Raw genomic sequence first — 23,341 nt, forward strand, 5'->3', positions numbered from 1 at the left:
GTACTGTGGCAAGGGTCCTTCTGATGGTATACTGGTAGACGTCTCAATGACACAGGGAGCAATTACCTTGGCTCATGTAGAGTGGTTACTTCAGTGGCATCAGAAAAGGATGCCAGTAAAGAAAGTGGCAAGTCCAGCACTCCCCAGTTGTTTACCGTCCTGCAGAAGTTAGACTAAGAAAAGCTAAAGTAAACTCACACAAAGCACTAAATAAGTAGAAAAAACTCTTGATATTTAAGAATCTTACAAGGAAGCCTGAGAAGCAGCTAATGGAGCTGGTAGCAGTACAAGTGAAAAACTGTCCTGATGGGGGAGAGGAACAATGGGTTAAAGCCAGGATCCCACAGGCCTGGAGATCAAGAAATATTGATCCTAAGACTTTCACTGCCTCCTATTAAGATCAGAGGCAGGAAATAGAAGAATGAAAATGAAAATGAGGAAGAGACTGAAGAGGCATGAACTTTTACCAATAGTTACAAAAAAAAAAAGCCCTAGATGGGTCTTATTACTGCTCTTAGGAGTAGTGATTTCCTCCATTAGAAGGCAAGAAATGGTCAGCTTGCCTCAGGGACAATCAGATCCGCCCTCTGAGTAGAACCCCATCTAAAAGGCTATGAATCACTCATGCTACACAACTACACAGGTGTGGCCTGACTGACTTCTAAAATAGGTGCAAGAGGTTGGAAAAGCAGTGGCATAGGCAAATACTATGGTCAGTGAGAATAAATGCTCTGGGAATGGGAAAAGAAGTCATAGAACCTGATATTCCACTGCAGAAGACAATGATATCTTCTCCCAGAGGGAGCTGTGAGTCTGGGTCCTAAAACACTGAACTGATAATAAAGTATCTGATGGCCAGATTATGAGTGTTGGTAAAGCTCCACCCTAGCCTACGGCATCTTCTAAAACTCCTGCCCCATTTGAAACATTCAGAGGATGCTAAAGAAGGCAAACCATGAAAGGAAGGAGTAGATATTCATCCAGTCCTTTTTAGTAAGGACTATATGCATGTGATTAGGACCAAATGAAAACCCTTGGCATTGCCTGAAAAATCCCATGTAATTAACATGAAACATCTCAAGGAGGTAAATATTTCTTCTTTAGTGATGGAAATGAAGGAAGTTGTATTACACTTCATCAAAGCAACTCCCTTTACTATATCCTTGTGTTAAACATAAGGAAGGCAGATAACACTAGAATGGTGGCATAGAGGTAAAAGAATGAGGAACAAGAACAAGCATTTATATAGCATCTACTATATGCCAGGCTCTGTGCTAAGCACCTTTACAGATATTATTTGATTTGATGCTCACAACAACCCTGTAGGGTAGGTGCTATTATTATACTCATTTTACTGTTAAAGAAACTGAAGTCATGTAGCTAATTAGCATCTAAGGCCAGATATAAAATTAAGTTTTCTTGAATCTAGGACTAGTGCTCTATCCACTGCACTACCATCTGCCTTTGTGAGGGAGGCAAAGTCTCATACCCATAACCATCACTGTTCCTGACCTCATTAATGTCATGGAATAACCAGTTAGTTCAGTTCCAGTATGAGTGGTATGGAGTTATTGACTTCGCCAAGGCTTTTTCTATTTCTATTGCTGAAATTAGTCAGGAGCATTTTTATCTCACCTGGAAAAGTGTAAGAATCCTAGATTCTTTTTATTGTCCTTCCTCAGGACACCTGAATTCTCCCTCATACTATCACATTATGGTGCATAGAGACCCAAAAGAGACCTCTTTTCCTGGGAACACTGATGTATGACATAATCTTCACCTAGCTAAAACAGTGTCAGATCAGATGGTGTCCCCGATGAAGGATAAATGATGGGAAATGAACCCTAAGAAAATACATGGTCCAGACTACTCAATCAAGTTTTGGGGACTACAGTGGCCCCATGATAAGCCAAGAGATTTATTGGACTCTTCAGGTTTAGTGAACCTGTATTTCCCACCTAGATATCCTGATGGGCTTGATTCACTAAGTTACCTGAAGTCTACTCTTTTCATTTGTAATTTAGGACAAGCTATATAGCCCTAGAAAATCTAAAACAAGCTGCCCAACAATCTCTCTCCTTAGGCCCTTATAATTCGGTAGGGTCCATCTTTTTGGGAGGTCTTTATCCATAAAAAACCTAAATAGACTAAATAGAGCCACTGGCAGGCACCAAGTGGTGACCAGAGTAAGTAACTATCAGGAACTTAGAACTCCAAGTTTCCCAAAGTACCAATTCAATATGACACTTTCGAAAAGCAATTGCTTGCCTGTTGCTGGGCCCTACTTGCTACTGGACAAATAATACAAAATCAGATAAACACTCTTTGTCCAGAATTGCATAATGCAATATGATACCTCCAAAAATTTTAGGTAAGACATAAAAAGCTTATATTGTTAAATGGAAATGGTACATCCAAAATCACACTTGCCTAGGTCCCTCTGGAGTTAATGTCCTTCACAAACAGGTGGCAACTATACCAGAGACTGAAGTCTCCAGTCCAGTCCCTGCAATCCTGTCTCCAACACTAACATAATTGACCCCTATCTATAAAGACCTGACTCCTGCAGATTGTCATTTTGCTTGGTTTACCAGTGGTTCTAGCTGCTACAGGAGAATCATACATAACTGGACTTCAGCAGCCACTAATCTAGTAATAGGAGATATCTTGGGAAATGGGGGTCCTGGCAAGTCTTTCCAGTGTACTGAGCTCCAATCTGCATGACTGACATATGAGAGATCTTTGAGGGATGATTAGGCAAAAAGATCATATAATATACTAAATCCTGTGAAGTAATTATGGGGCTGGCCAAATGGTCTGAGGCTTGGAGAGCACAAGATTTGGACAATCACCCCTTTGGGGTGAGGATCAATGGAGGAATTTTGTCTATGCCTCCCACCGCATATAGTTGTTTGTTGGCATGTCAGCACCCATGAGATATACCATGTGTTAAACAATCAACCAGGTTGCGGTCATTACAAAAAGAGCAAAGATTGGGAAATGGGTCCATTGCCAATGCGGACAACCCATCTTGTGCTGGATATAGTATTACATCATTGCCCTAACTATGGACAAAGTCATTATTCCTATCCAGCTAAGCTCTTAGTTCATTTTCAGGCAGCCACCCAGGCCAAGTGGCTCTCAACCTATCCGAAACTGGCAAAATAGCAATCTCCAAATGTGCATTTCAACAAAATGTCTTGGCAAGTAAGCACTTAGCACAGTGCTTAGCACACAGTAGGTGATTAGTAAATGTTTACTGATTAAATAAAAATCTGGAACACCATCTTTATTATACTTTTAGCACTGTTACAAGAAGTTTCTTTCTTTTTTCTTTGCTTTTTAGTGCCACAATGGGGTTAAGTGACTTGCCCAGGGTCACACAGCTAGTAAGTGTCAAGTGTCTAAGGGTGGATTTGAACTCAGGTCCTCCTGATTTCAAGGCCAAAGCTCTATCCACTGCACCATCTAGCTGCCTCCAAACAAGTTTCATTTGAATGTTACTTTTCATTCTTTCAACATCAAAAGAAAATGGACCACGGAACAGTAAAAAGAAATTGTTTTCACACATTCTGAATCCTTCAAATGAAACCGTTTAAATTCAAATAGTAATTCTTAAATATTTGAGCTATAATTGCTGAAATTACAAAAACCAAATGATTCTTTATAATTTTTAACTGTAAGAAAGTGAGTCAAATCACAGTTTTGTTACTTGCCTTTCCCAAATACTAAGTTGTCACACAACCTGATTTCAACTCTGAAGTTTAAATTTAACTCATTTAAATGACTCATGGTATCTACAATGAAAGTCAAATCCAGAAACCAATTCTTATTATTAAGCTGTTCTGGTAACTCTCATTTCTAAAAATATTTTGATTTCATGACAAAGTTGCCAAAATCATTTCAAAACTTTATGCGAAAGGAAGTCAGTGAACTTCTGTACAATAAGGTAAACCTTTCTACTCCCTTTCAATTTCCAATACAGGAAAACTGTCATTGATTCAATATTCTTTTTTGTTGTTGTTGTTAATTTATTGTGATTTATCAACAATCACTTCCAGAAGCTTCTGAGTTTTAAATTTTACTCCCTCTCCCTTCTCACCTCCCTCCCTAAGACGGTGCTCAAACTGATATAGGCTATACATATACATTCCTATTAAACATATTTTCACATTAGTCATATTGTAGGTAATAATTAGAAACAATAGGAGGAACCATCAGAAAGAGGAAACAAAACACAACAGAAGGAAAAAAATAGCAAATATTATGCTTTGATCTGCATTCAAACTCCACAGTTCTTTCTTTGGATGTGGATAACATTTTCCATCATGAGACCTTTGGAAATGTCTTAGATCCTTGTATTGCTGAGAAGGGTTAAGCCTATCAGCCATCTCACAACATGGCTGTTAACCATGTACAATATTCTCCTGGTTCTACTCACTTCACTCAGCATCAGACCATACAAGTCTTTCCAGGTTTTTCTGAAGTCAGCCTGCTCATCATTTCTCATAGCACAATAGTATTCCCATTACATTCATATACCACAACTTGTTCAGCCATTCCCTAATTGATGGGAATCCTCTCAATTTCCAATTCTTTACCACCACAAAAAGAGCTGCTATAAATATTTGTACGTGTGGGTCCTTTTCCCATTTGTATGGTCTCTTTGGGATATAGCCCTAGAAGTGTTATTGCTGGGTCAAAGGGTATGCACATTTTTGTAGCCCTTTAGGCATAGTTCCAAATTGTTCTCCAAAATGGCTGGATCAGTTCACAACTCCACCAAAAATGCATTAGTGTTCCAATTTCCCCACATCATCTCCAATATTTATCATTTTCCTGTTTTGTCACATTGGCCAATCTGATAGGTGTGATGTGGTACCTCAGAGTTGTTTTGATTTGCATTTCTCTAATCAATAGTGATTTAGAGCATTTTTTCATATGACTATAGATGGCCTTAATTTCTCCATCTGAGAACTGCCTCTTCTTATCCTTTGAACATTTACCAATTCAGAAATGACTTGTATTCTTATAAATTTGACTTAATTCTCTATATATTTTAGAAATGAGGTCCTTATCAGAGACATTGGTAACAATTCTTTCCAATTTTCTACTTTCTTTCTAATCTTGGTTGCATTGCCTTTGTGGAAAAACTTTTCAACTGAATGTAATCAAAGTTATCCATTTTCCATTTCGTAATGTTCTCTGTCTCCTGTTTGGTCATGAATTCTTCTGTTCTCCATAAATCTGATAAACTTTTCCCTGCTCTCCCAGTTTCCTTACAGTATCAGCCTTCATATTTAACATTGATTCAATCTTCAAGAAGATTCCTGTTTTCTTAACAAACTTCAGCACATGTTCCACTTTTCACTACTTTTGAGGAAGACAGTTCCTTGGTGTACAATGTAGTGAAATGATGAAATTTTACTATCAGGAGTAATTCAATTCTGTTTTGTCAATAATTTTGCTACAATTCCACTTTTCTCCCCTATCATTGCTACTGAACTACTCCATCTGCAGCCACAAACACTAGTCTTGATAATGGAAGATTACACTTTTCTAAAAGTCTATTTATTTCCTTAAAAATATCTTCACCTATTGTCATTAACAGAAAGAATATTAAGCAGTTCTTCATTCATATTAAGATTTTCATCACATGCATAAATAAATACAATTATTTGAGCTAGTCCACTAATATCTATACTTTCATTGACCACAATAAAAAAATCAATTTCCCAACTTTAAGCTTTTCACTGATGTCAGCAGCAATTTCATTAATTCTTTCTGAAAAATCATTTTATGATGAAATATTATTTAAAAGTTTTTAACTTTTTCAGAACAAAGAATTTCAGTGGTTTTTACCATACATTCTTCCACAAATTCATCTTTACTAAAACACTTCTAACGTTTAGCTAATGGTTCTTTTTTTTTTCAACTAAATAGGCTATATTTTTTAAAAAAAGGTTAAGTGATTCCATAATCCTTTAAAAAATGGATACAACTGTCTTGTCTATTTTCTTATATTGTAAGCTGTTGTTTCTAGCTATAAATAAATTTATAATTTTCTTATCTTACACAAATTACAGTTAAGATTCGTCTTTCTCTTAACTCTTACCTACAGTAGACTCAAATTTAAAAGCAACAAAATATCATTTCCTGCATTCCATTTAATGCAAAATGAACCTCAGTGGTGCATGGATCAAAACTATAGATCAACTGCACTAATTGTGCTTAAAATAACTTCAAGGGCAAAATTTACTTGTGTAGGCGTAATGCCTTCCTCCCACAGGATGAGAATTTCAAAACACAACAGATACTTCATATGGTACAAGACAGGCAACAATCGGAGAAAAGGAAATGCTGCCCCATGCTTATCACTTTTGGTTTCTTCTACTTTCTCAAAAATAGTAATCTATGCAAAGAAATGGAGGGCATGACTAAGTGCTTAGTGTGACACAAGGCACTTAAGTCAAATGATAATATAAAATTTACAGTACACCATAATGACAGTTACCATGCAAATGAAAACTGACATTTCTACTTTTATCAATACCCCTTCAAATATCAAAATATCTCTTTATAAATATCTAATATATCTATAATTTAAAATAGTATGTATGTATCAAAATATCTAAATTAAAAATATCAAAGTTCTTTGTAATCAGCTATTTTCTGATTTTTTTACCAAAAACAGATTAAGATTTACAAAAACAATAAAATTATATATAATAAAAAATTCAAAGAAAATTTTATGATTTTTAGTTTTAAGTTTTAATATTATCTATGTATTACTGTGTTATTTATTTTGTTAAATATTTCCCTATTACATTAATCTGGTTTTGGCTACAGTAAAAAGTATTCTATGTTGTGAGCCACAGTCACAGGGTCATGTTTGACACCTCTGCTCTAAAGGATTCTTTAGGACCTTGCTGCTTTGGTGGGACTATATGTTAAGACCCTAATCTACCAGGATTATCTCCTCTATTCATCTTCCATATGATTAAGTTAGATTTTCCCTAAAAGGCAACCAAGCCAGGACTTGACTAGAACAGGAAGGAGTTTCCCAGTCACCTAAGGACATAAAAGTCCCACTGACATTGGATTACTAGCCTTCTGATCTGGTATATATCTTGAAACCCTGTGAGTCATCATACCCTGATTTGTGGACCAGATGCATTTACATATGGAGACCATCTACCAAAGCTAAGTGCTACCATATTCTTATTAAATACCCTGGCTGTTACTTGTTATTGTTCAGTTGTTTTCAGTAGTGTCCAACTCTTCATTACCCCATTTGGGATTTTCTTGACAAAGACATTGGAACTCCAGCTCATTTTACAGATGAAGAAACTGAGGCAAATAGGATTAAGTTACTTGCCCAGTGTCACATGGCTAGTAAGTGTCTGAGGCCAAATTTGAACTCAGGTCCTCCTGACTCCAGGAGGAGTGCTCTATCACTGAGCCTCCTAGCTACCCCAGATAGGATTTGATTAGAGTTTAGCCTACTGACTGACTAAGTTGGGTCTATCCATTAATTATCCTTTAAATCACATATAACTTTGGTAGATATAATTATCTCAAAAGTTTTGGGTAATATTTTTGCCATCTTATTTTAGGAGCATTTATTTTATTTTTTATTTTTGACTCCTATATTATAGGAAATACATATTATCAAACTTTGATAGATTGACAATTTCATCAAAGTGAGTACTCTCTACTAACTCAAATTGCCATTCTTTCCTACTCATGTTGTGTGATTATTGCAATTTCTTTCCTCTCCTGGCTTTGTTCTTCATTTTCTGGACTTCAAAACTATGTCTACCTCATCTAGGACCTTTCCTCAGCACTTAGGGCCTCCTCACCCTGAAACATTCTACCAACCCTGTGTCTTTCTCACTATGGAATATTCCTCTGCAAGGCCGGCCACACTTCTCCAATAGTGAGGTCATCTTACAGCTTCTATTTTGTGGAATAGCCCAGAATACTGCTTTCATTCCCCTCCTCTGTCTGTTCTTGACATCCTGGACTTTTAAATCATGCCCCTGTCCTGGTTACCTTCTTCTTTCCCACTACCTCCACATCAAAATTTTAGCTCCTTTGTGTGAGTCATCTTCTCCCCCTAGAATGTAAACTCCCCTAGAGCAGACAGTGCCTGCAAGTTTTGCTTGCATTTGTATAACAACTACTTAATATATGTGTGTATGTGTATATGCTCAGTATGAATCTTAATTTTGGAAGAGTAAAGTCTGATTTTTATTTCTAGTCCCTTTCTTACAATTTCAGAATAAAGACTTGCTTGTTCATGACAAACTGCATGCTATCTTGGGGTGGGGGAAGGGGAGAAATGAGGAGAACATTAAGAACTCAAAATCTTATAGAAGTAAATGTTGAAAACTAAAAATAAATACATTTTTAAAAATATGCTTAAAAAATTATGTGTTTGTTCTAGATGGCCTCCAGGATCTTTTCCAACTAGAAGCCATGATCCAATGGTCCAAAACCTTAATAAATGTTTGTTGAAATAATGAATAAATTAGCACAAAAAAAGAAAAAAAAACCTTGCTTGTTCTTCAGTTAATTCCCTTAGACAACTTATTTTTTCCTTAACCTATATGTTGCATAGATTAAAGAAAAAGTAAGTCATCTAACAGTTTTAGCATATATTTTTGGCATAGGAAAATGGAGGGCAACAGATCTAGGGTTCAAATAAAAAATAAATGTTTATAAAACACAGGGCTCATCACTCTAAGGCAACTACTGAACAATTTATACTTCCTGGTCAAACAGGATTAAGAGGGGAGATTAAAATTAAAAATTTACAGAAATACTTTTGAAACAAACAGACCTCACTTTACATAGGAATAGTAAATGGCTGAGTAATTAGAGTATTTCCAAATAAAGCATATGAAATGGCTTAAATTCCAAGAGACAAACTGAAAGGCATTCCATGGATGACATCCACATTAATTCAAACAACAATCTGTCAACAAAGAAGTATCAAACAAAACACAAAGTTATTAAGATTTCTAGAAATGGAGATCACAATAGTGATTCAGAATCAGATCACTGCCACCAGAAATAATGGAGTTTATCCTTAATGAGCATGGACTTATGGATCAATGCATATCATACAACAAAAAGTAAATGATGCAATATATCAATGTATATTGCAAAAATTAACAACTATGAGATACTGTGATAGATATGATATAACTATGATAATACATCAGAAGCTTGCTATATCTGATGAATTAACACAACAAATTGCCCTACTACAAATATAACCCCCAATATGCCCTCAAGCATAGTTAACAACGACCACCATCACAATAGCAATAATAATAGCTAGCATTTAGAGCTAACACCTAAAGATTTACAAATCACTTTATATATGTTATATTATTTTATCCTTACAACAACCCTGAGAGGCAGGTATTATTATTAACACCATTTTACACATGAAGAAATTAAGGCTGTGAGAGGCTAAGTAAATTGCCAAGGTCAGATAGCCAGGCAAGACAGACAAACAGATGGGCTGAGGAAGGTTTTTAACATAGTTCCTTACAGGCAGAACTGTGCCCACAATTGCCTAGACAGAAGACTTGCTTCATAAAAATTTAAGAAAACATTTTTAATAGGTGCCATTATATAAAATACTCATAATTTGCAAATGTCATACAATGAAAAGTTTTCATGAAGACCAAAAGGACAAAAAAATAAATCAGGTATCTACCTGATGTGGTACCATATCATCTCCATGGTTCTATTACTTGCTGCTGGAGATGACCCAAAGATGCTTTCAGTGAGCCTACAGAAGACAAGCAGGCATCCCAATATTTTTATTCCATTTCCCAAAGCTATTTTATTTCCTATTATTTATTCCCAAAGTTATTTTATCCTTCCATGCAATACTCAATTAAAATAGTAACTTAGTCCAAGACATTTCTATCTGAACAGCATCAAAAGAGATGAGAATCAACATTATCATTACCATCATCATCATTATCATCACCTCTTCATCTTTCTCTGGACCAATGTTTAGTCTCTGGTCTTTTGCCTTACATATAATATAATACTCCCCTCAGGGAGCTTATCTATTGACAAAGCTTCAATTACCATATAATTCATATGACTCTCAGATTTACATGATAAGCTCTGATCTATCATCTGCTCTACAGATACTGAACTAAGCTTCTTCACTTGCATATAGGATATTTCTAGTTGGCTCTTCTGCCACATCTGAAAATTATCATTTTAACATGTAAACAAAATTAACATCTCATTACTTTTCCTTTTTCAATTTTGCTGGTACCATGAATGGTATTACCATAATCATAAACCCACATGCTAGGAGCTATCCCTGACTCTTATTTATCTTTGGCACCTTACTTTAATCTTGATTTTTTTTTTAAATTCAGTGCATTTTCACTAGTTGTCCCCATACCTGGAACTTTCTTCCTCCTCATCCTGGCTTCCCAGCTTCAAGTTTAAACTAAAATCCCACTAAAATCTGTAAGAAGCCTTTCCTCACTTGTATTAAGTGTTTTTCCTCTATGATTCTCCAATTTATCCTTTGTATTTTATTTATGTAGTTGTTTGCATGTTGTATACATTCAACAAATGATCGTTGACTGCTTGGTTGACTACTAGGTCAATCTCTTCTTTTCTCAAGGAGATCCACAAATTCTTTTTGTTCTCAGTTACACTCAACAAGGAACTGAAAAACAAACAAACAAACAAACAAAAAGCTTACACTCTTTCAGGGGCAAGCAGCTCCTTAAGCCAGAGAACTGCCAATTTCTTCAGGTCTGCAAAAATCAAGGGATTCTGCTTTATCCAATCAGTTCCAAAACTCCTCATAGCAAAACAGACACAAAAATCTATCTTTTCCCCTCAGTTTCTCCCTGTCAAAAAGAAAGTAGTAGGGGCAAGGGGCAGCTAGGTGGTGCACTGGATAGAGCTCCTACCTTGGAGTCAGGAGGACCTGAGTTCAAATCCACCCTCAGACACTTGACACTTACTAGCTGTGTAACCTTGGGGCAAGTCACCTAACCCAGATTGCCTCACACACACACACACACACTCCCACCAAAAAAAAAAAAATAGAGGGCTAAATAGCACCTTTGAGAGATTTACCTCTCTCAAGCATTAGGTGGCACCAAAGAGCAAAAAGTTTAAAAGCCCTTCCCTCACAAATCATCGGAATTCACTCTCAGCCAATGAGCTTACAGCAGCTAGTCCAGTCTTTCCACAATCAACCTGCAAAGCAATAACTCTTCCAATCAACAAATCTGCAGCCAGACTGTTTCATCAAGAAACTTTCTATGTCTTCTGCATATTTCAGTCTATGGCTTGTTTTCAAAGCTGCTTCTCTCACTAGGTTCTTAACCCCAACCCTGCTGGCTTTTTAACTACTTCTAAAGCCACAAATCAGAGGCTTTTTTTCTTAGAAAGTAAAATTCACAGAATCACCATTCTGGCAAATACAAACCCAACAATTCTTCTACAATCTTTCCATAGTTTCAAGTTAAACAGATTTATAATGTTGTCAGAAGCACCAGAATTCTTTTAAAAAGTCGCATGTAAATGAACTGATGGACCACAGTCTCCTACAGACATCTTTATAAGTCACTGCTTTTTCCTTCCTCAAAGAAGTCATCTAAGGATATTCAACTGAGATGAAGTTCTCTCTCCAGTCATTATAATAATTTATAACTCTCCTCACATTTTTTTCTGTGAAAATGTTTTCTTCACAAATGCATTTTTTCATTTTTTCTTATGCAAATAAATGTTCTTTTTCTTCCCCTTTCATCAACCAAACGATTCAAATACAAAAGAAGCAGGACTTAAAAATCTATTAAACCACATAAAGAAAAAAAATAGGTTTATATCAAAAACTTTCTGTTTATTTTAAATCAAAAACATTTCACTTTAATGAAAATTTAGCCACAAAGAAACCTAACTTGCTGAAAAGCTATGTTCATTGACAGTTACAATTTATCTAATTGTCTTATTTTGTAATTTTCAATTAAGTATTTTAAAAGAAATGCATATGTTATGATGACTATATTGATGAAATTAACTGAATACTTACTAATAAGCAATTATTATTTACAAATCTTTCTTAATCATATATATTTTCCCCAAAAGTGAGATATATTCAATCGCATTTCCTTTCAAACTGTGAAATCAAAATGATATTGTTCATCAATTAAGTTAATACATAAAAAGAAAAATTAATTATTTCATCTTTATGTCATGTCATTTTTTAAAAAATGTACTATTCTGTGTATTTTAACATATATATAACACATAAATACAACAACAGTATCTGTATATATTTATAAATATATACATATGTGTGTATTCGAGTTCATAAAATTATTTATACTGATAGGGATGCATGACCAAAAAAGTTTAGAGGCCCTAGATTGGAGACAAGCTGAATTAATTATTAATTAAGAAAAGCTTCAGATGAAATCTGAAATTTGAACTATGTTTAACAGATAGATCACGGGGGAATAGAATTCATTTTAAATATCTTTTCCCCTTTGTTTCTCCCTGTCAAAAAGAAAGTAGTAGGGGCAAGGGGCAGCTAGGTGGTGCACTGGATAGAGCTCCTACCTTGGAGTCAGGAGGACTTGAGTTCAAATCCACCCTCAGACACTTGACATTTACCAGCTGTGTAACCTTGGGGCAAGTCACCTAACCCAGATTACTTCACCTCCCCTACCCCACCTCACCCCCCACTAAAAAAATAGAGAGCAAAATAGCACCTTTGAGAGATTTCCCTCTCTCAAGCATTAGGTGGCATACAAGTGATAGCTTGACACAAGAAAAGAGGAAATAAGAAGTCATTTCCCTGAAAGGGGGCTTTTGATGTTCTTTCTATCTGATGAAATCCACAAGTCACATTTATTTTAGTTATCTTCCAGAATCACTTAACATCTGAATTGAAAAGTCTCCCTTTCTCTCCATTCTTTCATACTTATCATTTTGAGAAATGATGAATTTAGATTTTTTTTAAATCAATAAAGCACCTCAAAAAATGTACAGAAGAAAATCAAAAGCATTGAACTAACCTAATGAAGTCAAACCAAGCTCCTTCAAAGCTCTTCTCCTGATTTTCCAATCAATCACAAAAGTAGGGGGGAGAGAGAGAAGATTCTGGGAAGATGGAAGTAAAGGTCAGACACTTCCAAGCTCTCTTTTCTCCCACAAAAGAGATAAAGTAGTGACTCAGGGTAAACACGGAGTATTAAAAATAAATAAGAGCAGAGACAGAACAGGGGTCATCCTGGGACAATCTGTTTGGTCCCTGTGAGGAGTAAACACCTCCAGAATAAGTCCTAAGTCTACTTTAACAACAAGGAGCAAGCCCTGGGATTATCTGGGTTGAGAGGCTAACTGGGCTGAAGCCACAGGGAACTTTACCCCAGGGACATTGAGGGGTTTTGGGTGTCTGAGCCAATGAAGATCAAAAGAACCTCTGCTGACAAGGAACATCATATCCAGCTGTGCTGTGGAGACCCAGAGTGGACAAGAAGGAACCAGCATATGCCCAGAGATTGGAGAAGTGGTGGAACAGGGACACCACTGCCTGTGGGAACTTACAGGAGGATGGAGGTCTTGGTCCTAGTTCCAGGCCAGAGGGGAGAAATGAAGGAGGATCTGAGGCTAGAGGCACCAACCTCCATACTCCAGGAATACAGGTGACTATAAAAACTAAATTACTACAAATTAAAAAAAAAAATTCATAGGCAAATGAGAAAAAATTCAAACATAGAGAGTTACCATGGGAATAGAGAAGGCTGGGGTTCATTTTCAGAGGAGGATACTGAAGCAAGAAATCCTCTTCTATCCCAAAGAGTATTAACAAATGGTCAACGGCTCAGAAAGAATTCATTAGAAAAAAAAAACCTTTAAAAAGACTTTAAAAATCAAATGAGAGAGATTGAGGAAAAACTAAAAAAAAAAAATTCAAGAAACAAGAAGATTATGAAAAGAAAGTCAACCAATTAGAAAATGAGATGCAAAATCATAAGGAAGAAAATGACCTCTTGAAAATCAGAATTAGGGCAAGGGGAAGGCAGTGAAATTATAAGAGATCAAGAAATAATAAAACAAAATATAAAGAACACAAAAGAAGAGAATGTGAAACATCTCATATGAACAACAACTGATTGATCTGGAGAACAGATCAAGAATAGAAAATGTAAGAATAATCAGACTACCTGAAAGCTATAATCAAAACACAGAATCTTGATACAATAATAGAAGAAATAATTAAAGAAAATTGTCCTGAAGCATTACAACAAGAGGGGAAAGTAGAAGTAGAAAAAAATCCACCAATCACTACCTGAAAGAGATCCTATGAGGAAACGCCACAGGAGCATTTTAGTCAAATTCCAAAACCCCTAGGCTCAAGGAAAAAATGTTAGGAGCAACAAGAGAAAACAATTTATTTTACATATATATATATATATATAAATTCATTTATTTTTAGTTTTCAACATTTACTTCCACAACATTTTGAATTCCAAAATTTCACCCCATCTTGCCCTACCCCTACACCAAGAGGGCGTGCATTCTGAATACCCCTTCCCCTAGTCTGCCCTCCCTTCTAACTCTCCCCCTCCTTCTCTTATCCCCTTCCCCTTCTATTTTCCTGTAGGGCAGGATATATTTCTATACCTCATTTCCTGTACTTCTTATTTCCCAGCTGCATGTGGAAATAATTTTTTTTAAACATGTGTTTTTAAAACTTTGGGTTCCAAATTTTCTCCTCCTATCCCACCCACCCGCATGGAAAAGGCAACCAACTCAATACAGGCCACACATGTGCAGTCATGCAACACATTTCCATAGTAGACATGTTGTGGGAAAACTAACTCTACTTTCCTTAATCCTATCCAGCCCCCCCATTTATTCTATTCTTTCTTTTGACCCTGTCCCTCCTCAGAAGTACTTCCTTCTGATTACCCCTTTCCTAATCTGCCCTTCTCTCTATCATCCCCCTGCTCTCTCTCCCCTATTTTCCTGTAGGGTAAGACAGATTTCCATACCCAACTGAGTATGTATGTTATTCCTTCCTTAAGCCAAATCCTGTGAGAATTAGATTCCCTCATTTCCTCTCACCTTCCCCTGTTTCCCCTCCACTGTAAGAACCTTTTCTTGTCTGTTTTGTGTGAGATAATGTACCCCATTCTATCTCTCCCTTTCTCCTTCTCCTAGTAGAATCCTCTCTCACCCCTTAATTTTATTCTCCAGATATCACCCCTTTATCTTCAACTCACCCTGTGCCCTCTATCTATCTATCTATCTATACACATAATTTTTCCCCTCAAACTACCCTAATACTGAAAAAGGTCTCATGAGTTATAGATATTATCTTTCCATGCAGGAATGTAAACAGTTCAACCTTAATAAGTCTCTTATGATTTCTCTTTCCTGTTTCCCTCTTCATGTGCCACTTGAGTCTTGTATTTAAAAGTCAAATTTTCTATTCAGCTCTGGTCTTTTCAGCAAGAATGCTCGAAAGTCCTCTATTTCACTGAAGGACCATTTTTCCCCCTAAAGGATTATACTAAGTTTTGCTGGGTAGGTGATTCTTAGTTGTAATCCTACCTCCTTTACCCTATGGAATATTATATTCCATGCCCTCCAGTCCCTTAATGTAAAAGCTGCTAAATCTTGTGTTATCCTGATTGTGTTTCCACAATACTTGAACTATTTCTTTCTGGCTGCTTGTAATATTTTCTCCTTGACCTGGGAACTCTGAAATTTGGCTACAATATTCCTAAGAGTTTTCCTTTAGGGATCTCTTTCAGGGGGAGATAGGTGGATTCTTTCAATTTCTATCTTGCCCTCTGGTTCTAAAATATCAGGGCAGTTTTCCTTGATAATTTCTTGAAAGATAATGTCTAGGTTCTTTTTTTGATCATGGCTTTCAGATAGTCCAATAATCTTTAAATTCTCTCTCCTGGATCTATTTTCCAGTTCAGTTGTTTTTCCAGTGAGATATTTCACATTGTTTTCTAATTTTTCATTCTTTTGGATTTGTTTCACTATGTCTTGATTTCTCATAAAGTCACTATCTTCCAATTGCTCTATTCTAATTTTTAAGGAAGTATTTTCTTCAGTAATCTTTTGGACTTCCTTTTCCATTTGGCCAATTTTGCTTTTTAGGGCATTCTCCTCATTGGCTTTTTGGACCTCTTTTGCCATTTGGGTTACGCTATTTTTTAAGGTGTTATTTTCTTCAGTATTTTTTTGGGTCTCCTTTAGCAAGCTGTTGACTTGTTTTTCATGATTTACTTGTATCACTCTCATTTCTCTTCCAAGTTTTCCCTCTACTTCTCTTACTCACTTCTCAAAATCGTTTTGAGCTTTTCCAAGGCCTGGAACAGATTCATATTTTTCTTGGAGGCTTTGGATGTGGGAGCTTTGACTTTGTTGTATTCTTCTGGTTGTATGTTTTGATCTTCTTTGTCACTAAAGTAAGATAATATAGTCTAACTCTTTTTGCAAGGTTTGCTCATGATCCCAGCCAATTACTTGAGTTTTAAACTCTTTGTTAAGGTAAGAGTCTGCTTCCAATGTGGAGAATGTACTGTCCCAAGCTTCGGGGGTTTGTATAGCTGTTTTCAGAGATACTTCTAGGAACCTGTAAATTTTCAGTTCTTCCAAGGTGGTATGATAAGGGTCAAGATGCATACTCTTTTCCTGGCCTGTGCTCTGGTCTTTGAGTGACCGACCACAAGCAGTCTTTTCTCTCTTGGAACCATGAGGAGAATTTTCTCTCTACTACCACTACAAGTTGCACTGCGCCAGTGCTCCTCCTCACCCCAGGACCACCACCCAGAACTGTGACCCAGATCCAAGCATGGGTAAAGCAAAAGACTCCTGCCTCAGCACCAGCAAAGAGATCCCTGTAGTCCCCCTCTGATCATCCACTTGATTCCCACTCAGTCTGTGGGCTGGAAGCTCAGAACGTAGCCACCACCCCAGCGCCCATGCTCTGGAGCTAGCTCTGACCTAGCTCCTTTCTCAGCGCACCGCAGAAACAGACTTTTCCCACTGACCTTCTATGTGTCTTAGACGTGGATTGAGGAGTCTGGAAACTGCCACAGCTGCCTATGATTCAATCCTCTGAGGCCTCCTCCAGGTTTGCTGCGGCATGCGCGCCCATGCCGAATTGAGCTCCTCTCCCATCCAGCACAATGTGCCTTTCTGATCAATCATCCAGACTGTCTTGGGCTGGAAATTTGTTTTACTCTGTCTTTTTGCGGGTTCTGCTGCTTTACAATTTGTTTAGAGCCATTTTTTATGGATATTTGGAGGGGTTTGGAGGAGAACTCAAGCAACTTACTGCTTTCACTCTGCCATCTTGGCTCCGCAAGAGAAAACAATTTAAATATGGTGGTGCCACAATCAGAATCACAGAAGACCTAGCAGCAGAGACACTGAAAGACTGTGGGTCTTGGAACACTATATATATAAAAGAACAAAAGAACTGGTGATCTGACCAAAATTATCATACCCAGCAAAGCTAAGCATAATCCTGAATGGGGAAAAAAATGGATGTTTAATAAACTGTAAGATTTTGAGAAAATTGTTAAAAAAAAAAACCTGAACTTAGTAGAAGACTTGACATATAAGAGACAATAGGAATATAAAGTACATAACAAAGACTAATTACAAGGGACTCAATAAGGACAGACTGTCCACTTTTTATATACGTAAAATGTATGCCTAAGATTGTTATATGTAATTTGGTGGTTCACAAGAAAGATTTGTGGTTGACCTGATTATGATATGACTTTAAAAAGTAAAACTGTTTAGGACCAGCTAAAAAGAGTAATTATTTTATACAAATGAGGTATGAGAGGAAGGACCCACAGAGAGGAATTAGATGTTAGTTCTGGAAACCTATTTTTATCAGGAATGGGTTCAAGAGGGAACTATATATATATTTCTAAGAGTATAAATGTCTTCTAAATTCAGAAAGAAACAAAATACTTTGGGGATAGGGAGGGGGGAGGGAATAAGTCAAAGGGAAGTATAGGACGGTGTTTAGATTTATGAGAATGGAAAGATAAGGGGTATCCTGTGGGGAGAGGAGTGGTAGGTTAAGTAATAGGAAGATAAGGTAGCAGGTAGAAGTAAAGTAGAAGAGTTAGGAGGGATAGGAAATAACATAAAAACAAAGACCAGAAGTAGAATTTGCTAGGGAAAGTGTACGTCTATATATGCACGTATGTATGTATTTATATGCATGTATGCATGTCTCTATATCTATAAATAAATATATTCCTGCTTAATTGTAGACTTCCAGGAGGCAAGAGAAGAGGGAGGAAGGGAAGAAAAAAGAACACAGTAAAAAGTACACAACAGAGAATAAAAGAAAACTAACAAGGAAGCAAAGATGGACAGCTCTTAACACAATGTGTAGTATTTATCATATAGGTTTTCCCGAAATGAAAATTTATTCCTATGTATTTTGAATCCTCTCTTATGTTTTGCTATGCACATGACATGCTTTTATTTTTTCTTTTGTTATGTTGTATTTAAGTCCATATTAAAAAAAAAAGTGGCAGGGTGAAAATGTGTTTTCTTGCTCAAACACTGGACAGATAAAATTCTTTTTTTTTAAATTTTATTAATTTATTTTGATTTATAAACAATCACTTCCACATGCTTTTGAATTGAAAATCTTTCTCCCCCTTCATCCCCACAACCCTCCCCAAGACGGCGCACAATCTGATATAGGCTTTACATTTACATGCCCATGAAACATATTTTCACATTGGTGAAGTTGTAAGTAAAAATTAAAACTAACAGGAGGAACCATCAGAAAGATGAAACAAAACTAAACAGAAGGGAAAAATAAGTGATAGTGATTTGAGTTCCATAGTTCTTTCTTTGGATGTGGACAGCATTTTCCATCACGAGGTCTCTGGAGATGTCTTAGATCCTTGTAATGCTGAGAAGGGTTAAGTTTATCAATATTAGTCATCGCACAACGTGGCTGTTATTGTGTACAACGTTCTCTTGGTTCTGCTCACTTCACCCAGCATCAGACCACATAAGTGTTTCCAGGTTTTTCTGAAGTCAGCCTGTTCATCATTTCTTATAGCAAAACAGTATTCCATTACATTCATATACCACAACTTGCTCAGCCATTCCCCAATTGATGGGCATCCTCTCAATTTCCAATTCTTTGCCACCACAAAAAGAGCTGCTATGAATGTTTTTTTACATGTGGGCCCTTTCCCCATTTGTTTGATCTCTTTGGGATACAGCCCTAGAAGTGCTGTTGCTGGATCAAAGGGTGTGCACATTTTTGTAGCCCTTAGGGCATAGTTCCAAATTGTTCTCCAAAATGGTTGGATCATTTCACAACTTCACCAACAATGCATTAGTGTTTCAATTTTCCCACATCTTCTCCAACATTTATCATTTTCCTGTTTTGTCATATTGGCCTATCTGATAGGTGTGATGTGGTACCTCAGAGTTATTTTGATCTGCATTTCTCTAATAAATACTGATTTAGAGCATTTTTTCATATGATTATAGATGGGTTTAATTTCTTCATCTGAGAATTGTCTGTTCATATCCTTTGACCATTCATCAATTGGGGAATGGCTTGTGTTCTTATAAATTTTTCTTAATTCTCTATATATTTTAGAAATGAGGGCCAAATAAAATTCTTTGTCCTTTGTTCTCTGTTTTCCCTCCCTTGAATTTATACAATATAAAGATCATCCATTCTAAGCCATTAACTCTCATGTTTCTTCTCAGTTTTTTCCATGTGATCATCATATGTTAATGTATGCTCTAGTCTTGTGCTTTTTCTTCCTCTATTTATTTACATTAATATTTCACTTCAGGTGCTTTTCCCCACAGAATTAATATTTGTCGTTTGACATCATAACCATTTTTCTAATCTTCATATTGTCATTTTCTTGTTAGTTCATTTGTCTTCTCCTTTCCCTGATGAACTTACAGAAACAGGAATCAATCCTACTTCTGAATGCTTGGGTCGGGGGGCAGAGCCAAGACAGCAGAGTGAAAGCAGTGACTTGCTTGAGTTCTCCTCCAAACCCCTCAAAATACCTGTAAAAAATGACTCTAAACAAATTCTAAACCTGCAGAACGCACAAAAAGACAGAGTGAAGCAAATTTCCAGCACAAGACACCCTGGATGATTGATCAGAAAGGTATATCTCACCAGGGTGGAAGAGGAGAGCAGTGTGGCGTGGGCCTGAGGCATGCCTCAGAGAACTGAATCATGGGCAGCTGTGGAGGTTTCCAGACTTCTTAACCTATGAACATCAAAGACAACTGAAAAGGTCAATGGGAATAGTCTGTTTCTGAGGTGCTGCTAGTGGAGCACAGGATCTTAGCTTCCAGCCCATAGACTGAGGGGAAATCTAGTGGCTGATCAAAAGGTGAATGCAGAGATCTCTTTGCTGGCTCTGAGGCAGGATTCTCTTGCTTTGCCCATGTTGGATCTCGATCACAGTTTTGTGTGGTGCTCCTGGGGCAAGAAGGAGTGCTGGCATGGTGCAGCTTGTAGTGGCTGTGCACAGAAAACCCTCCTCACAGTTCCAGGACAGAAAGGAGTGCTTGTGGTCACTAATACACCAGAGAACAGGCCAAGAAAGGAGTAAAGACCTTGCCCCTTATCATACCACCTTGGAAGACCTGAAAATTTACAGGTCCCTACAAGCATCTCTGAAAACAGCTGTACAAACCCCCAAGGCTTGGGACAGTACATTCTCCACATTGGAAGCAGACTCTTACCTTAACAAAGAGTTTAAAACTCAAGTAACTGGCCAAGACCATGAGCAAGCAGGACAAAAAGACTCAGACGATATTATCTTACGTTGGTGACAAAGAGGATCAAAACATACAACTAGAAGACAACAAAGTCAACGCTCCTACATCCAAAGCCTCCAAGAAAAATATGAATCAGTCCCAGTACTTGGAAGAGCTCAAAAGGGATTTTGAGAAGTAAGAGAAGTAGAGGAAAAACTGGAAAGAGAAATGAAAGCAATGTAAGAAAATCATGAAAAACAAGTCTACGGTTTGCTAAAGGAGACCCAAAAATATACTGAAGAAAATAACACCTTAAAAAATAGCCTAGAACTTCCACTTCTGGGAGTAAAGAAGGATGAGTGAAAAGGTAGTCGCTCTGACTCTCCCCTATCAACCTCTGAAAACCCAGAAAATATCACCCCAGAAAAGAGTCCTGGAACAGTTAAACAAGAAGAAGGACAGGGAGCAACAGTGCAGCAGCCCAGCAAATGGGTTTCCCAGTGCCTCAGCAAAAATAAGGGAGGCAGAACTACAAGGGGCCCCAGGAGGATAAGTACACTGCCGCATTCCTCTGAAAGGAGGTGAAGAAAACAACCTAAAGGCTTCCTAACGCCGAGGCCTTGCTGATTCCAACCCAACACCAGGTGAGCTGTAGGAGCCCTGCAGCCTCCAATTGTGAAGAAATCCTGAAGCCCAGGTGGTAGAACAGGCAAACACCAACACCTGGACCTCTGAGTGCCTCAGTGAGGGCAGGGGAATGGGTTGGAAACCAGCTCAGAAAACCACCAGGTGCCTCAGCACTGTACCGCAAAGGAATTTCCCAGTACATTAGCATAAAGGAGGGAGACAACACTGCAGGGGGCCCCAGGCAGATAAAGACCCTGCAGCACCCATCTAAAAGGAGCTGAAGAAAGCTAAAGGAAAGGAAAAGCAGGCAACCTAGAATTGCCTGAAAGTTCCAGCCTTGCTGATTCCAGCCCAGCACAAGGTAAGCTGCCAGAAACCTACAGCCTCCAATTGCCAGCAGAAGGGGCCCCAGCACACAAAGCCAGTGACCAACACCTAGGCTCCCAACACAAGAAGCTTGGGTCAGTACCCTCTGTTCCCCAGCAGGAGAGCTCAATCTCTTTAAAGGCCAGGGAATAAAGAAACACCATGAGTAAAAAGAAACGTACCATAGATTCATATTATGACAAGAGTGAAGATCAAGACAGAAATTCTGAAGAGGACAACATTGTCAACAAACCCACATCTGCAACAACAAAAGGGAATATGAACTGGTCTGAAGCCCAAAAAGCCTTCTTAGAAGAGCTCAAGAAGGATTTTAAAAGTCTAATGAGAGAGGTAGAAGAGTCCTTAAAAAACACAATTGGCCAACTAGAAAAAAAAATACAAAATCCCTAAAAAACACAATTGGCCAATTGAAGAAGGAAACAAAAACTAACAGAAGAGTACACTGAAGAAACAAGTCCCTAAAAAACACAATTGGCCAGTTGAAGAAGGAAGTACAAAAACTAACAGAAGAAAACAATCTGTTAAAAACTAGAATTGGACAAATGGAAACTAATGTCTCTATGAGAGAGCAAGAATCAGTCAAACAGAAACAAAAAAATGAAAAAATAGATGAAAATAAAATACCTCATCAGTAAAACAACCGACCTGGAAAATCGATCAGGAGAGACAATTTAAAAATTATTGGACTACCTGAAAATCATGATGAAAAAAGAGCCTGGACAGTATCTTTCAGGAAATCATAAAGGAAAACTGCCTGAAGTCCTAGAACCAGAAGGGAAAATAACCATAGAAAGAATCCACCATCACCACCTGAAAGAGATCCCAAATTGACAATGCCAAGGAATATAATAGCAAAATTCCAAAATTACCAGATGAAAGAGAAGGTGCTGCAAGCAGCCAGAAAGAAACAATTTAAATATCATGGAACCACAGTCAGGATTACACAGGACCTTGCAGCTTCTACATTAAAAGACGCAGGGCATGAACATGATATTCTGTAAGGCAAAGGAGCTTGGAATGCAGCCAAGGATCAATTACCCAGCAAAAATGAGCATCATTTTTCAAGGGAGGAGGTGGATATTCAATGAAATAGGAGACTTCCAAACTTTCCTGATAAAAAGACCAGAGCTCAACAAAAAATTTGATCTTCAAGTACAGGACTCAAGAAGGACTTAAAAAGGTAAATGGGACAGAAGGATACAATATGTTGTTAATAAGGGGGGGGTGTTTAAACCCCTACAAGGGAATATGACTTGCAACCCTTGAGAACTGTATTGTTATTACACCTTGTTAAAGGAGTATACATAAAGAGGGTGGATATTAGTTGACTTTGATGTAATGATAAAAAAAAATCTAATCAAGTGGGTTAAATGGATCCAAATAAGTGGATCAATCTGATCTTAGAAAATGTACTGAGAAAGGAGGAGGCAGACAAGGGTAAATTACATTACAGGAAAAGACACAAAATCCTATTACAGCAGAGGGAAAGAAGGGGGGAGCATTG

The 23,341-nt window shown here is 37.3% G+C and overlaps 1 protein-coding gene across 8 annotated transcripts in view; it reads right to left on the minus strand.

The window, feature by feature from the left end:
• Positions 1-23,341, minus strand: part of CCDC91 (coiled-coil domain containing 91) — a 527,613-nt gene that overhangs the window by 334,425 nt on the left and 169,847 nt on the right. Inside the window, exon 1 of one of the 8 annotated variants that reach the window (XM_078156721.1) lies at positions 10,532-10,713. The exons of 6 other annotated variants lie outside the window; for them this stretch is intronic. The gene's annotated coding sequence lies outside the window, so the exon portion shown is untranslated. Of the gene's footprint in view, positions 1-9,733; positions 9,791-10,531; positions 10,714-23,341 lie in introns of those variants that run through there. One more of the 8 variants, XM_078156722.1, reaches the window with a different exon arrangement.

This window comes from Phascolarctos cinereus, unplaced genomic scaffold, assembly GCF_003287225.1.
Source record: "Phascolarctos cinereus isolate Bilbo 61053 unplaced genomic scaffold, phaCin_HiC Scaffold_1;HRSCAF=81, whole genome shotgun sequence".
NCBI classification, from domain to species: domain Eukaryota; kingdom Metazoa; phylum Chordata; class Mammalia; order Diprotodontia; family Phascolarctidae; genus Phascolarctos; species Phascolarctos cinereus.